General features: G+C 45.3%; 1 long non-coding RNA gene across 2 annotated transcripts; it reads right to left on the reverse strand.

The window, feature by feature from the left end:
* Window positions 1-1777: 1777 nt before the first annotated feature.
* On the reverse strand, window positions 1778-13298 carry LOC121063467. 2 transcript variants are annotated; one of them, XR_005816015.1, is made up of 4 exons: window positions 13066-13298; window positions 9640-10288; window positions 6366-6640; window positions 1778-4922 (listed from the first exon to the last, which is right to left on the reverse strand). It is a non-coding gene; the product is annotated as an uncharacterized LOC121063467 (long non-coding RNA). The 2 variants fall into 2 exon arrangements; XR_005816016.1 differs by lacking the exon at window positions 13066-13298 and adding an exon at window positions 12030-12306.
* Window positions 13299-13345: the final 47 nt, after the last annotated feature.

Raw genomic sequence — 13345 nt, forward strand, 5'->3', positions numbered from 1 at the left:
AGTGAAAGTAAAATATCTTTATTATCCATGTCATATCATATCACATCACATCACATCATATCATATCATAGCATATATCATATCATATGTCATGTCATATGTCATGTCATGTCATATATCATGTCATGTCATATATCATATCATCATATATCATCATATATATATTAAATTTTCCCTTTAATTTTCCCTCTTAATAAAATATTTTATTATTCATGTTATATCATATTGTATCATATCATATCATAATCATCTCATATATATATATTTATTTTCCCTTTAATTTTCCCTTTTCCCCAGAAATACTCTCCCAGCCTCCACTTCTTCTCAGTGCCAAGGATTTGCTGAGCCCGCCGTGGTTTGTCTGTAGCTCTGAACAGACCCCTCTTCTAAGTACTTGTCCAGTACCCCTGCATACTCTTTGCATCCAGAGCACTTTTTGTTGAAGTGTTCCACAGAACTACCAGGCAATATCAGAAGGACCACTCCTTTCGGTTAATTCTGAACCTGTCTCAGTGTCATTTGACAGCTCCTAGTTCTTGCTTGGGGAAACAAGTGAACATTCTCCTTATTCACTCATCGGATCCACTTTTCCACTAGCAGTGCACACTTGCAGCCCAGAAGGCCAGCTGCGTCCTGGGCTGCACCAACAGAGGGGTGGGCAGCGGGTGGAGGGAGGGGATTGTGCCCCTCTGCTCTGCCCTTGTGAAGCCCCACCTGGAGTGCTGCGTCCAGGGCTGGGGCCCCCAGCACCAGAAGGATGTGGGGCTGTTAGAGCGGGTCCAGAGAAGGGCTACAAAGATGATCAGAGGGCTGAAGCACCTCTCCTATGGGGACAGGCTGAGAGAGCTGGGGCTGTTCAGCCTGCAGAAGAGAAGGCTCTGGAGAGACCTCATTGTAGCTTTTCATTACTTAAAGAGGGTTTATAAAAAAGATGGTGAGCATATTTTTGCTCAGTCAGATAATGACAGGACAAGGGGGAATGGCTTTAAAATGAGAGACTAGGTTTAGATTAGATATAAGGAAGAAATTCTTCCCTCAGAGGGTGGTAAGGCCCTGGCACAGACTGCTCAGAGAAGCTGTGGCTGCCCCATCCCTGGAGGTGCTCAAGGCCAGGCTGGATGGGGCTTTGGGCAACCTGGTCTGGTGGGAGGTGTCCCTGCCCATGGCAGGGGGTTGGAACTGGGTGGGCTTTAAGGTCCCTTCCAACTCCAACCATTCTGTGATTCTTTGTCTTTCCCACTCATAATTTCACAGCTCTGTTTGCACAACTTTATTCAGTCATCTCTTTCTGAAACTCAACAATTCAGTCCCACTTAGTGACTCCTTAAATGTAAATCATTGCTTGTCTTTAACGTTCATCCTGCCCTTCTCTGAACCATTCAGGTTCTGGTATCTTTGTTTTTGAGATGTGGGTTCAGTTCTCAAGATTGGCAAACCAGTGTGATAACAATGCTTTCTGCACTGTTCTCTCTTCCATTCCTAATAACTCCTTGCATTGGATCATTGGATTTGTTTTCTTGAGCATTGATGAATGATGATATAGTGACAGATAATAAAGAAAATTGAGACCAAGCAGGAAGAAAACTGAATGAGTTGAGTGAAAATCCTCGGGGAAATGATGGTGAAGTAGAAAAACAGGATGGTGTTAGAGGGCTTCTTTATTTTTATTTTTATTTTTATTTTTATTTTTATTTTTATTTTTATTTTTATTTTTATTTTTATTTTTATTTTTATTTTTATTTTTATATAAAACTCTAAACCTTTAGTGTGTCTTCAATATCAGGAATAAATATTAATGGCAATTGACAGTAGGCAAGTGTTTAATATTCCAGCTGCAAACTCAAGAATAAAGAGATATGATAGCACACTTGCTTATCCCCACAAGAAAAAGGGGTTGTATTTTGGGTGTAGTTTTGGTAGTGAACATGTTATAGAAGACCTGGTTACACTAAGTAATTTCGGACCAAGGCGTTGATGGTGTTTCAGTAGAATGGGATAAAAAGGATAAAATTTATCTTTCTGATTTCTTTTTTTCCCCACAGGGAAATTGTCAAGAAATTTAAGAAAAGCTCTGAGTGGAATTAACTGGTTTGACAAGCTCAGGAGTTGCACATGAAGGAGTTTATATCAGTGGTATAAAATCTTTCTGGAATTTGCTTGCTAGGCAAGGGAAAAACTAATGAGGAAGTTCTTCTGAGTTACCTGGATGAATGATTGCCCAAGAAAGGATATTAGGTGTAAACAGTCTATGGGAACGGATAAAGAGGTCAGTCAATCTAGGCAGCTAAATCTTGAAGGTCAGAAAACGTAAGAACTCAGCAACAAGTGCCAAAAGTCAAGCTGCGTTAGACCCTGCAAAGATCTGTGAAGATAAATGCTGAAAGGTTTGGTATCTGTATAAATAGAAACGAAATAAAAAAGGAGGAAGTAGGGCTGCTGTGTACAGAGTAGGAGGCTGAGATCAAACACACTATTTGGTTCACACTTAGATCAAGGGCCAGACCCAAGAGGGTATGCAGGGATGTAATGCCAGGAAATTAATTTGGCTCTGGGAACAAAATCCACAATGCTGAGGAAGATGCCTTAGGTCCTTTGGCTAGTAAATGAGAGAAATTAACATTCCCATGACTCGAATATAAGGCAACCTGTATGGTGCCTGAGCTGCTCATGAGGTTCTAGGTCTGTAAGAAAGTGTCAGCCTCCCTGGCTACACCTGTGTTAGTACATAAGGCATGGTTAGGGCCCAGAGCGGTATTTAATAGTTCCTGCTTCAGGTACAGTTTGTGCAAGACAGCCTTCTGCCCAGCAGTGAAGGAGCACAGTTCATGGGACAGCATGGGGTTGCTCCTCTCAGTGGTATGTTTGAAGGTGGCCACCTTGTTTTTGACTTGTTTTGGAGAAGAAGAGGGGTTTCCTGTGTGGATTCAAGCTGCGATGTGCAGCTTGCCCTTAAGGACAGAGAATGGGACACAGTCCATTTTATTTAGTAACATAAAGCTAGCTTCTGAGACTGGGATGATCTAAATGACTGAGATGTTTCCGAGATATCTTGGATGGCCTCAGTAATGTACTGTTAGGGGCCATTAACAACTACAAAACTGTTTCTTCTTAAATTGGTAGGAATTCCCCTTGTAGTATATTCTGGGTTTCTTGTATATAACTGAATCTTCAGCCCTTCTCAAATTAACTCCTGGTGTAACTAGGTCTTTAGTACTATCAGGAAGGTGGGAGCCATTTGATCAGATGGCATCTGAGCTAAATCATCCTCCACTTTGGAGGAGGATTTGGATCACTGCTCTGAATTTAGAGGCCTTTACCAAAGTTGCATGTTAGGTTGTCAAGTTCTTCTTTAGGTTTTGTCCTAAATGGCCAAAGTTTCCAGCAAGGGTATTGAGAAGGACAAAATCAGCACTGGAGCAGGAATGTGCACAATTTATGATGAAACTGTTGGAAGAGAACCCACAGACTTTAGTGTACACTCGCTGAATAGCAGATCGTCTCCATCCCAGAACCGTGAAAAGATGTGAGCACATAATTGAAAATCTGGACATAAAGATTTTTTTTCCACAGGTTTTTAAAATCACAGGTGGTACAACACAACCAGATGAGTAGCAGGGAATGGCAGATGGGATGGGACTCAGATTTTAGCAGTAGAGAAGGTACTAAGATGTAGTTTGAAGAAAAAGTATGCAAAGGTATGGATTTAAATGAAAAATGGAACACAAAGGCCGGTGAGAGTTCAAAAGGAGACCATGTAGTCTCTTTGATTAAAGGAAATAACTTTATAGACAAGAGAAATGCAGCATTTCTAATCTACTTTGACTTCAGTAAAGAAAATGGTATAGCGCTGCCTTGGAAACTGGTTTGAAGAAAGGGTTAGTACATGAACTAAGTGATAAGGAGGGTGAAAAGCAGTAGAGCTAATGAGAGGAAGATGACATTCACTACCAACCTGGAAGAAAGTTACTAATGAGATCCTTCAGGATCTTGGGATCAGTTTTATTTTGGTATTTCTTTTAATGCATTTAGCACCAAAAAACAGATTGGGTTGGTAAAACTTGCTTAGATCAAAGTAGGGAGATATCAGCAGGTGAATGTCTTGGAGTTTATTACAACTCTATTAATTTGGCTAAGATGAAATGAAGTATTATGTAGATCCTCAAGATAGCCAGATGAATTTCTATGAGCCTGAGACTTGTTATCTCGAGACAAAGGAGTTATTCCAGTAAGTTAGGCAAGTACTGTTTACAGTTGTCCAAGTCATAGGCAAGAATGCCTTTAGATGTAGTTGTGGCCTTTCTGTTTCCAGATTTTTGGACTTCCTTAATGCTGCAGCTATTCTGCTTGGTGCTATAACAGCTGGGCTAGGCAAGTTCATAAACAGTGATTGGTAGTGAAACATCCTGTGAAGAAAGGCACTTCCTAGCTGGAACTATCCTCATTATTTTTATTACTATAGCACCAAGAGACTTGGTAGTACGATGTGGTTGTTTTAATTTCTGTACACAGCAACTGTCTCTTCCAAGAACTGACTGCCTGAAGCTGTATCTATACCATAAAATGAGAAAGGGAGAGTCTTTGGGCCTGAAACCAATTGGTGCTGACTGGCTCATGTCTACACATCTTGGGCTCTCTCTCTCCGTGGTAGGTTTGTGTTAGAGGAATGGCTGGAGTGACCCAAAACAGAGCAAAGAAGTGAACCAATAAGTGCGTGGTGTGAATGCCTAGGCCTGAGTGTTTGAGCTCATTCTCATGCCTTCTTTTTTGAGCAGCATAGCTGTATCCTAAGAGACAGCTGGAGACAAATGGGGGTGATATGTAAACAAGCAGACACTATCTGTTAGAGGAGAGGATGTGAACTCAGTACACTTACAACCTCCCTTCTCAAAAGTTATCTTCAGTCATCGCTGCAAAGGACACACCTAAAAAGAAGAAAAGAAGGTGACTGTTGCGATTTCTTGCACACTTAACAAGGAAACTCAGAAGTGTTAGTCTGTGAATTTGTCCCATTGCTATTGTGGAGTGGCACCAAGGAACATCAGAGGTGGAAATCAGTCTGTAGGTATTAAAGGGAATATGGGGACCTGAAAAGCCTTGTACAGTACAGACAAGAAGATGCTGATTGGTACAAAATTACAAAGAGAGCTAGTTAAAGGCTGCAAAGAGAGAATCATGTAGTCTACACCAGGCTAGAAAGGGAGATAATTTTGCAGCATTTTGTGTGGATATGAGCAGGGCATGCCAGAGTTTGTCAAGGCACAAGAAAAGTGTTACAATAACCAAGGCATAAGAAAGGAAACTAAAAGTGCAAGAAACCAAATGTGTCCTTGACTTCCGTTTCTCCCAGTCACAAGAAAAAAAATCCTTAATCACCAATCGTTTGGTCTAGGAATGCAAAGAACACCCAACCAACACCTTCCGCCTTCACGCAGACACTCTGTAAACACTGGTGCTTACTGTAAAACACAAACCACCCTTTCCATCCTCTTCCAGTTTCCTAGCTGAGAGTTTTACCTGCAGAGATAGCGTGGGAAAACCTCCCACCTCCACTTTCAGTGAAGTCACTGAAATATGTAAAAAAAAAAGAGTCTGCAAGACTTGGATGTAGCCTGGATGTGTGATTTGGGAACAAGAAAATTAAAATTTTTTCTTCTCCAAATTCAGTTGAAATTTGTCAGGGTACCAAGTGTCAATGAGGAGGCAAACTGGGTCTGGAAGCACTTTCTGTCATTAAAATAATTTAGTTCATCCTAAAACACAGTGTTTTGGCCAACTCAAAATTGTTCCCATGCATAATTCTGGGCTGAAATTGATTTAGGTCTTGAGATAAAGAGAAAAAACAAAAAAACAAAAAACAACAGAATTTCCCTTTCATCTGTAACTGAACATATTCATTTGAGGTCCTGAAGATCAGCAGTTCTGTCTGAGGTTGACTTGAACCAATATTATGAATCTGGAGGAATGCTTACTCACTGAGACTGAACTTAGGGATGCCTCTTGCCTGGCTTTACTACTCTTTGCAAAGGAAAACCAAACGAAATAAAACCAACCAACCAACCAACCAACAAACCAACAAACAAAACCTGGACATCTTATGGATCCCCTTGAATCCTGAATTGAAATAAATTTTAGGAATTATATTTGCTCTTGTTTGCTTATCATAGGATTTAATTCTTCCCCAATCCTGGTGAAAGAGGTTTTCCATCAGCTAGAAGGAGGACAAAGGCCCAGCAGAGTAGAATGGATAAATCCCAACATATAACTTGAAAATTCAGGTTGAAAACTACTCGGTGGGTACTTTGCATTGAGTTCACTGGAGACGGAGTATCTCTTCAGGTGTTAAAATAAATGTATTATCCACTTACCCATAAATCACAACTCTGGCACGTTCCCAGGATCCTTCTCAGGTGTCTTTGTCTCCATCACAGAGAATAACAGTGTGACAAAGGAGGCAAGGCAAGTCTTGCAAAGGACTATGGTGAGGGTCCTTCTGGTGTGAGGCTCCTTCTCCCATGGGTCATGGCTTGTCAGGAACCATCAGGGGCATTAATGTCTGGTCCTGTCCTACAGATGAGTGAGATACTGACGGGCTCAGCTACAGACAAACTGGGTCCAGGAGGTGATTAGCTGCAGGTTCTTGCTGTGTATGAGATGGCATAAGTGCAACATGATTTACAGGGTGTTGACAGGAGTCAAGAGGAGTCTGTGGTAAGAGTGTATATCTGTATATTTTATACGTCTTGAATAGTTTATTTCTGAGGATTTATTTTTGTACTGAATTTAAATGAGCAATTCAAATTTCACTAAAAAAATAAAAAGGCAACAAAAAGACCCACCACAATTCTATCAAAATGAAAACTAAACCACCTGTTCCACAACACATGGAAAGTCAATTTCAATCAAGCCTATTCCTCAACATTTTTGTAAATGTACAAAGCAGAAAGGACAACATATGTATGTCACAGACACTGCGGTTTTCCCAAGAAAATTGCCTTAGCTTTTCTCGGTATCCTTTGGCATGTCTGGATGTACCGTTTTCAATGCCTCGCCTGTCAGTGATATCATTTCACAGCTTGGAAAATGCTAAACGACTTTGCCAGAAACAATGATCTTTCATGAGCAGAAAGTACAAAAGTCTTTTTCATCTCCAGCGCTTTCAGAGAGCACAAAACACATGAATTATATTAACGATTTCCAATAAAATCATGGCCTGCTTCCCCCCAAATAAACACAAGGATCTGAAGGAAGTCCGCTACACCCATTAAATCCTAACGGGGAAAAAAAAATTAGAGAAAAGATGAATGAGAATAGTAATCCAAGCACATTAGCAGGTGAAAGAACAACTTTGTTAAGAATGGGACTGACCCAAAGCGGTAACAGGATGTTAGCTCTGGTTATTTTAAGAAAAGGGATTGAGGGTGGTGGTTTCAGATAAAAGTCGTCTATAAATGAGTACAAAAAGCCTCACATTACACCACCACCTCCCACAGCTTTGTCTGAGTGCATTCCAAGGTGTCCCTTTAGATCTATAGGAAAATTATGAAAATGCATGGAGCACGCTTCTCCTTGCCATTTTACTGTCATAAGTCTGGAGTGACTCCATTCTTGGCAGTTGCATCTCGCCTTGTTTTCAGCATTGCAGGAATAAAGCTTGGCCGAGAAGACTGTAAAATCCACTGTCTGATTCAAAGGTGACCTCTTGGCCCAGCTCTTGTTGCATCAGCTTTGTTTGATGCACTTCCTTTTATTCCTGGGTCCCTGAACTATTGCTAAATTCATCAATGACCGAGCAGAGAAGAAAGAAACGGAATAAACCAGAAGGGATGAAAAATTAGAGTTTCAGTCTCGGCAAGGTAGGAAAGAAGATCCTTCCAGTGAAATGGAAATACCCATTTGTAATTATCTGTTAGTATTTTTATTTGCCAGAGGTTATTGTTGTAAGACTTGCTAGCTTGGAAAGGAGCGAGTCACTCCCACAGCCAAGCAAGAAGAAGGAAGCGACAGATTAAAAGATCATCAGGGTTCATTTGACTTATCCTGCATATTGCAATGAGGTGCATTTAAAAACTGCCTTAAAGGCTCATCCTACCTGTCAGTAGGGCACATCAGTGACCTTGTTGTTAGCTAAAAACACAAGAGCAACTAAAATGTATGGGCTGAGCATCACTTTTCTCAAACATAGCATACATCCCCAGATGGGACTGGGAAGTCCCAGGGTGGAATTCCACCCTACAGCCGAAGGGCTCACTTGGTGGCTGCAGCGAGTCTTCTCTGTAACCAGCACCGTGGAACCATTGGGAGAGAGGCTTCTGTCACAGGTGGCAAATACTTGGCTTAGGACAACTGGGTGGCACCTGGCAGGACTGCCACCAGAGCATAACAAGAGAAGCATTTATGAGAGAGCATTTACCAGCTCCCGGGAAGACACAAATGTGGGAATTGGGAGTTGCCACCTCACCCAGAGTAATGATACCACCAGCATTTTAGTTCTTTGAAAGGCAGTGTCTGTTTGTTCCATTATTTTCTTCTGGCACATTTAACTAATTTGGGAAAAGGAAAATCCAGCCTGGCACACTGCTCTTGAAAAGCAAGAGAGCCCTGTTTCAGCTCCTGAGCATGCAAAGTGGGAGCAGCTTCTCGACCCTCCTCTCTTGTTCAGATGTTTTTCCTCTAGGGCACACACTGTACACATCTTTGGAGGTTGCAGTGCCTTTTACTGGAAAGCAGGTCCTAGTCCCTCGCTCTGGCACCATGCAGTTGGCTAGTTTGTGTGTGCTCATGGAAGGGAAGGTGTTCAGTCACTGTAGCCATGACAGTCTCCCACCCACATGATGCTCTGAGAGTCCAGCCTGAGGTGGTGCCTGGCCTTTGCAAAACCAAAGCTTGTAAAATTCCCATCTACCTCTGCAGTCTTGTTTTTATTTTTTTTTTCCCTGGTACACATTATCTTACAGGTTCACTTTTGGCTATGTACATTCTGCAGTAAGCTGCCAACTGCTTAGTCACAGTATGATGTCCATCCCATTGCCTGTTTTACTGTGCTGTTGTGGTAGACAGGCCCTGTATTGGTATTCACCTTCCCCTAATTTCACACATCTAAGTGCTGGAATGGGACTCATTTCAATTAATTGTGGATATCTATAATGCAGATACCAACATCTAAGCTCATTGCTGTAGGTGTGCCCCCCCAACAGTAGTGTTGGGGAGTAAACCAGACTCCTGGGCTTGAAACTCAGCTGACCTGTTTTAGGATTCTCCTTGTCTATTGGCTACGAAACCTGCCTAGGGAGACTAGCTTGGATGTAGACAATTCCACTTGCTCAACTCCTGGTGTTGCCACATCTTCTCCAAGAAACCTGAACTGCAGAATGAATAGTCTTTCCCTTCTTCCCTTCCTCTTCCATTCCTTTCACATTGCACAAAGTTCACATAACCCATGAAAACTGCCCATCTCATCACCAAGCTTTTTGCTCACAGCTTCAGATCCTCCTTGGTTTTGTTCACGTGTTACCTTTGTAGCCCCATCAGCAGACAGGACTTCCTCTTTAAATAGCCAAGATGCAGACATCCAACCTGCCCATGATACATGATCAATCTGTGCCAGGTCTGCAGCCTGTCCTTTGGCTGCAGTTTACTCACCTGGGTGTTGATGCCAGTGATGTCTAGGGCAGAAGAGAATGCTGTGAATAATGCCATTCCTGGGTGCCATAGAATAAAATGAACTACGACGGGCTGATTGGCTGCTTAATAAAAACAAAAAGAAAAACAGCAATGCATTATTAAGGTGCAGTGGATGATCTTTCTATACAGAATGTCTTAATTATAGCAAAGAGAAGAGAAATACCAGAATGAGTATTATTATTTTTATTTTTGGCATGCTATTTGTATCTGGCATTCTTGGGTACCTCAGCCTGGCATAAAAGAGAGTTTCTTTTTCCTGAACAGATTGGTTTAGGGGCCCTAATCTGAGACCACTGTTATCCTTATTTACATAGCCACATCTTTTAATATGCACAGGAGATGAACCAGAGCTTTATGACAGTGACAGGTAGAAGTGGACTGCAAGGTGGTAGGTGTAGCTGTTTGTCTCACATGGGGCAGCTGTTGAAGGAATGCTGTAGTGAAACATCGTTCAAAGGTTTTCTCTGAATGCTTACTCCAAAAATGCTCCAGCCTTCCTCTGTAATCACTAATGAGTGTGGATCTGTCATAAGTGCCGTTAAGCAATTTCTTTATTGTTTATGCCTGCTTATTCATTGAAGGACTGTTCTACTCTTCTGCCTTTGTTCTGAGAAAAAAATAAAACAAAAAAAAACACATAAACAATTCCTTCAGCTTTTCATTAATAAGTGTTTCTTATCAGACTTCTATTTTGGTATTCCCCCAAGTAACTGTATTTAGTTCTTATTGTTAAATGTCAAAATAAGCATAGTATTCCAGCTGAGGTTTCAGCGCTATTCACTACAGCTTCGTAATTACTTTCTATGTCCTGCATACAATATTACCATTAAAATGCTCTAGAAGAGAGGTATGGTTGGGTTTGTTTTTTCCTTTTCCTTTTCCTTTTCCTTTTCCTTTTCCTTTTCCTTTTCCTTTTCCTTTTCCTTTTCCTTTTCCTTTTCCTTTTCCTTTTCCTTTTCCTTTTCCTTTTCTTTTTTTTCCTTTTTCCATTTTTTTTTTGCTATTACTTTGTAGGAGTCTTACAACACTGTTGAGATTCATTGTAATCTCCAGACCTTTTTCTAGCCTACTGCTCAGCCAGCTGTTCCGCACTGCTAACTTGTATTTCTTTTCTAAACCTGCTACACCTTTCTAGATTTCCACTTTATTTTGGAGAGTTTCTTCAAGATTTGTGCTCAGGTGCTGTCCCATCCCGCAGCCCACTTGAAACCTTTCCCATAGGGGTCACACCACAGATTTTATGAACGCTGTTGGAAATGGGACTGAGCCAAGTCCAGCAAAGATCCCATGCTGTCCCCTCCCGACACCTACAGCTCCAGTGGACTGCTCGTTTGTCCCATTTGTGGGGGCAGTCATGGAGATTTCACCAACAGCCTATTCCCTTGGTTTGGGGTTAGTGTTTCACACCGGCAATGTCAAAAGCCTTGCTGGGCTCTGCCTGCATCCATCTGCGCCTAAGGACCTGGAACACAAGCCCTGTGAGGAGCGGCTGAGGGCACTGGGGTTGTTTGGTCTGGAGAAGAGGAGGCTCAGGGGAGACCTTATTGCTCTCTGCAACTACCTGAAAGGAAGGTGTGGGGAGCTGGGGGTCGGCCTCTTCTCACAGGTAACTAGTGATAGCACTAGAGGGAATGGCCTCAAGTTGTGCCAGGGGAGGTTCAGCTTGGAAATGAGGAGACATTTCTTCTCAGAAAGAGCAGTCGGGCACTGGGACGGGTTGCCCAGGGAGGTGGTGGCGTCACTGTCCCTGGGGGTGTTCAAGGAAAGGTTGGACGTGGTGCCTGGGGACATGGTTTAGTGGGTGACATTGGTGGTAGGGGAATGGTTGGACCAGATGATCTTGGAGGTCTTGTCCAACCTTCATGATTCTGTGATTTTGTCTCTGTGTCACTTGGTGTGCTGTCGGTGATCTGAGTGGGGCAACCACCACGGCTGGGCAGTTCACTGCGGCACAGCCCCTCGGTTCTCACTTCCATTGGGTTCAAGAGGAAAAAGTAAGCAGTTTTCCAACACAAGCTTTCGTTTCCCTGCGCTAAGGACACAAACTCTGCTTACAATCTGCTTTTGGGGGCAACCTTCCTGTGATCTGAGGAGATGCTCTCATCCAAGCCCTCCTTCCATGCACCGCTTTGGCTATGTTTCCTCAGCCGGACCAACGAGGCCTTTACCTCCCTCTCTTTTTGTTTTCCATGCCGCGATATCTGACCGAGCACCCCTTCTCCCCGTGGCTCAAAGTCCCCCTTTGCTTCTTCCCCCCCTTCAGCTCCCCGGCCCTGCCGGGCCCGCCATGGCGCCGGGCGGGAAAGCACCGAGATGGCGGGCAGAGGGCGGCGGGGCCAGGGGCTCACCGGGGACGGCGGCTCCGGCACCGGGCGTCCCCAGAGACCACCCCATCGCCCTCCCCATCCCCGGGGGGCTCCCGGCAACCCGAAAAGGCCCCGTCCCGGCAGCCTCGCCCGCCGCCCGCCTCCCCATTCATCGCGGAGGCGGGGCCGGCGCGGCCTCTTTGCCGGAGGTGTAAAGCGGCGGCGGGGAGCGCGGCGCTGCCATGGCCACGATGCCAGCCGCGGCTGCCGCCCGCCGCCCCGCCTCGCCTCACGCCTGAGCCCGCCGCCGGCCAGGGGCCGCGGGTGAGTGCGGGAGCTTTCGGCCGGGGCTGGGGCTGGGGCTGGGGCTGGGGCTGGGGATAGGGACGGGGAGAAAGAAGGACGGGGCCGGGGCCGGGGCCGCGCCACGCGCGGGGCATCCATTTTGCATGATGCAATCGGGGGCTGCGGGCTGGGGGCTGCCCGGCACCGTGCCCTGCGCGGCCCCTCCGTTTTCCCCCCCGTGTCCTCTCCTCTGCTTCCACCCCACCGCAGAGCACATCTCCAGCAGGGCCCTCCGAGGCGGGGGAGCCAGCCCTTTCCCCCCTCCTCAGTCCCCCTTTCCCCCCTCCTCAGTCCCCCTTTCCCCCCTCCTCAGTCCCCCTTTCCCCCCTCCTCAGTCCCCCTTTCCCCCCTCCTCAGTCCCCCTTTCCCCCCTCCTCAGTCCCCCTTTCCCCCCTCCTCAGTCCCCCTTTCCCCCTCCTCAGCTTTCGGGGTGTCCCATCCCCTCAGCGTGCCCCCCAACACGCCGGGACCCCCAGCTCCGGCTGTCCTGTGGTGGCAGGGGGACGGTGCCCAGCCTCCCTTGGTGGCAGCTGGCACCCACCCCGGTGGCGACCACCTGCCACCCTGCCAGCCGTCCCCCAGAGCCAGCCAGGGCACCAGAGTCATGAAACCCATCCGGCCCCACACGCCTGGCCTGGCTCAACCTGCTTCTCTTCACCCCACAAGACGAGTGGGGTGGCGGAGGACATGCTTCTCTGGGAGGTGCAGGCCCGAGCGCTGAGCAGAAGCAAACCTCGGACCATGATGGCCATCCCTCGTCTGGGACCGCAGCAGCCACAGCATGCAGTGCTTTCCTTTCTTTTAAAATTACAAAAGAGGCTGAGAGTTCACTGAGAAGCCAGCTTTGTGCTCCTGGCGCTCAAGTCAAGGCTGCAGCCCACAAGTTCCTGCTCTCCGCTGTCCTTCAGCCTGCCCCGGTTGCTAGTTCCCACCTGCGATTAGGGAAGGGGCTTGTTCCCGTTTTGTGTTTGTCAGCATTTCACGGGCAGCTGGTTTGACTAACAGATGGATTT

This window comes from Cygnus olor, chromosome 1, assembly GCF_009769625.2.
Source record: "Cygnus olor isolate bCygOlo1 chromosome 1, bCygOlo1.pri.v2, whole genome shotgun sequence".
NCBI lineage: Eukaryota > Metazoa > Chordata > Aves > Anseriformes > Anatidae > Cygnus > Cygnus olor.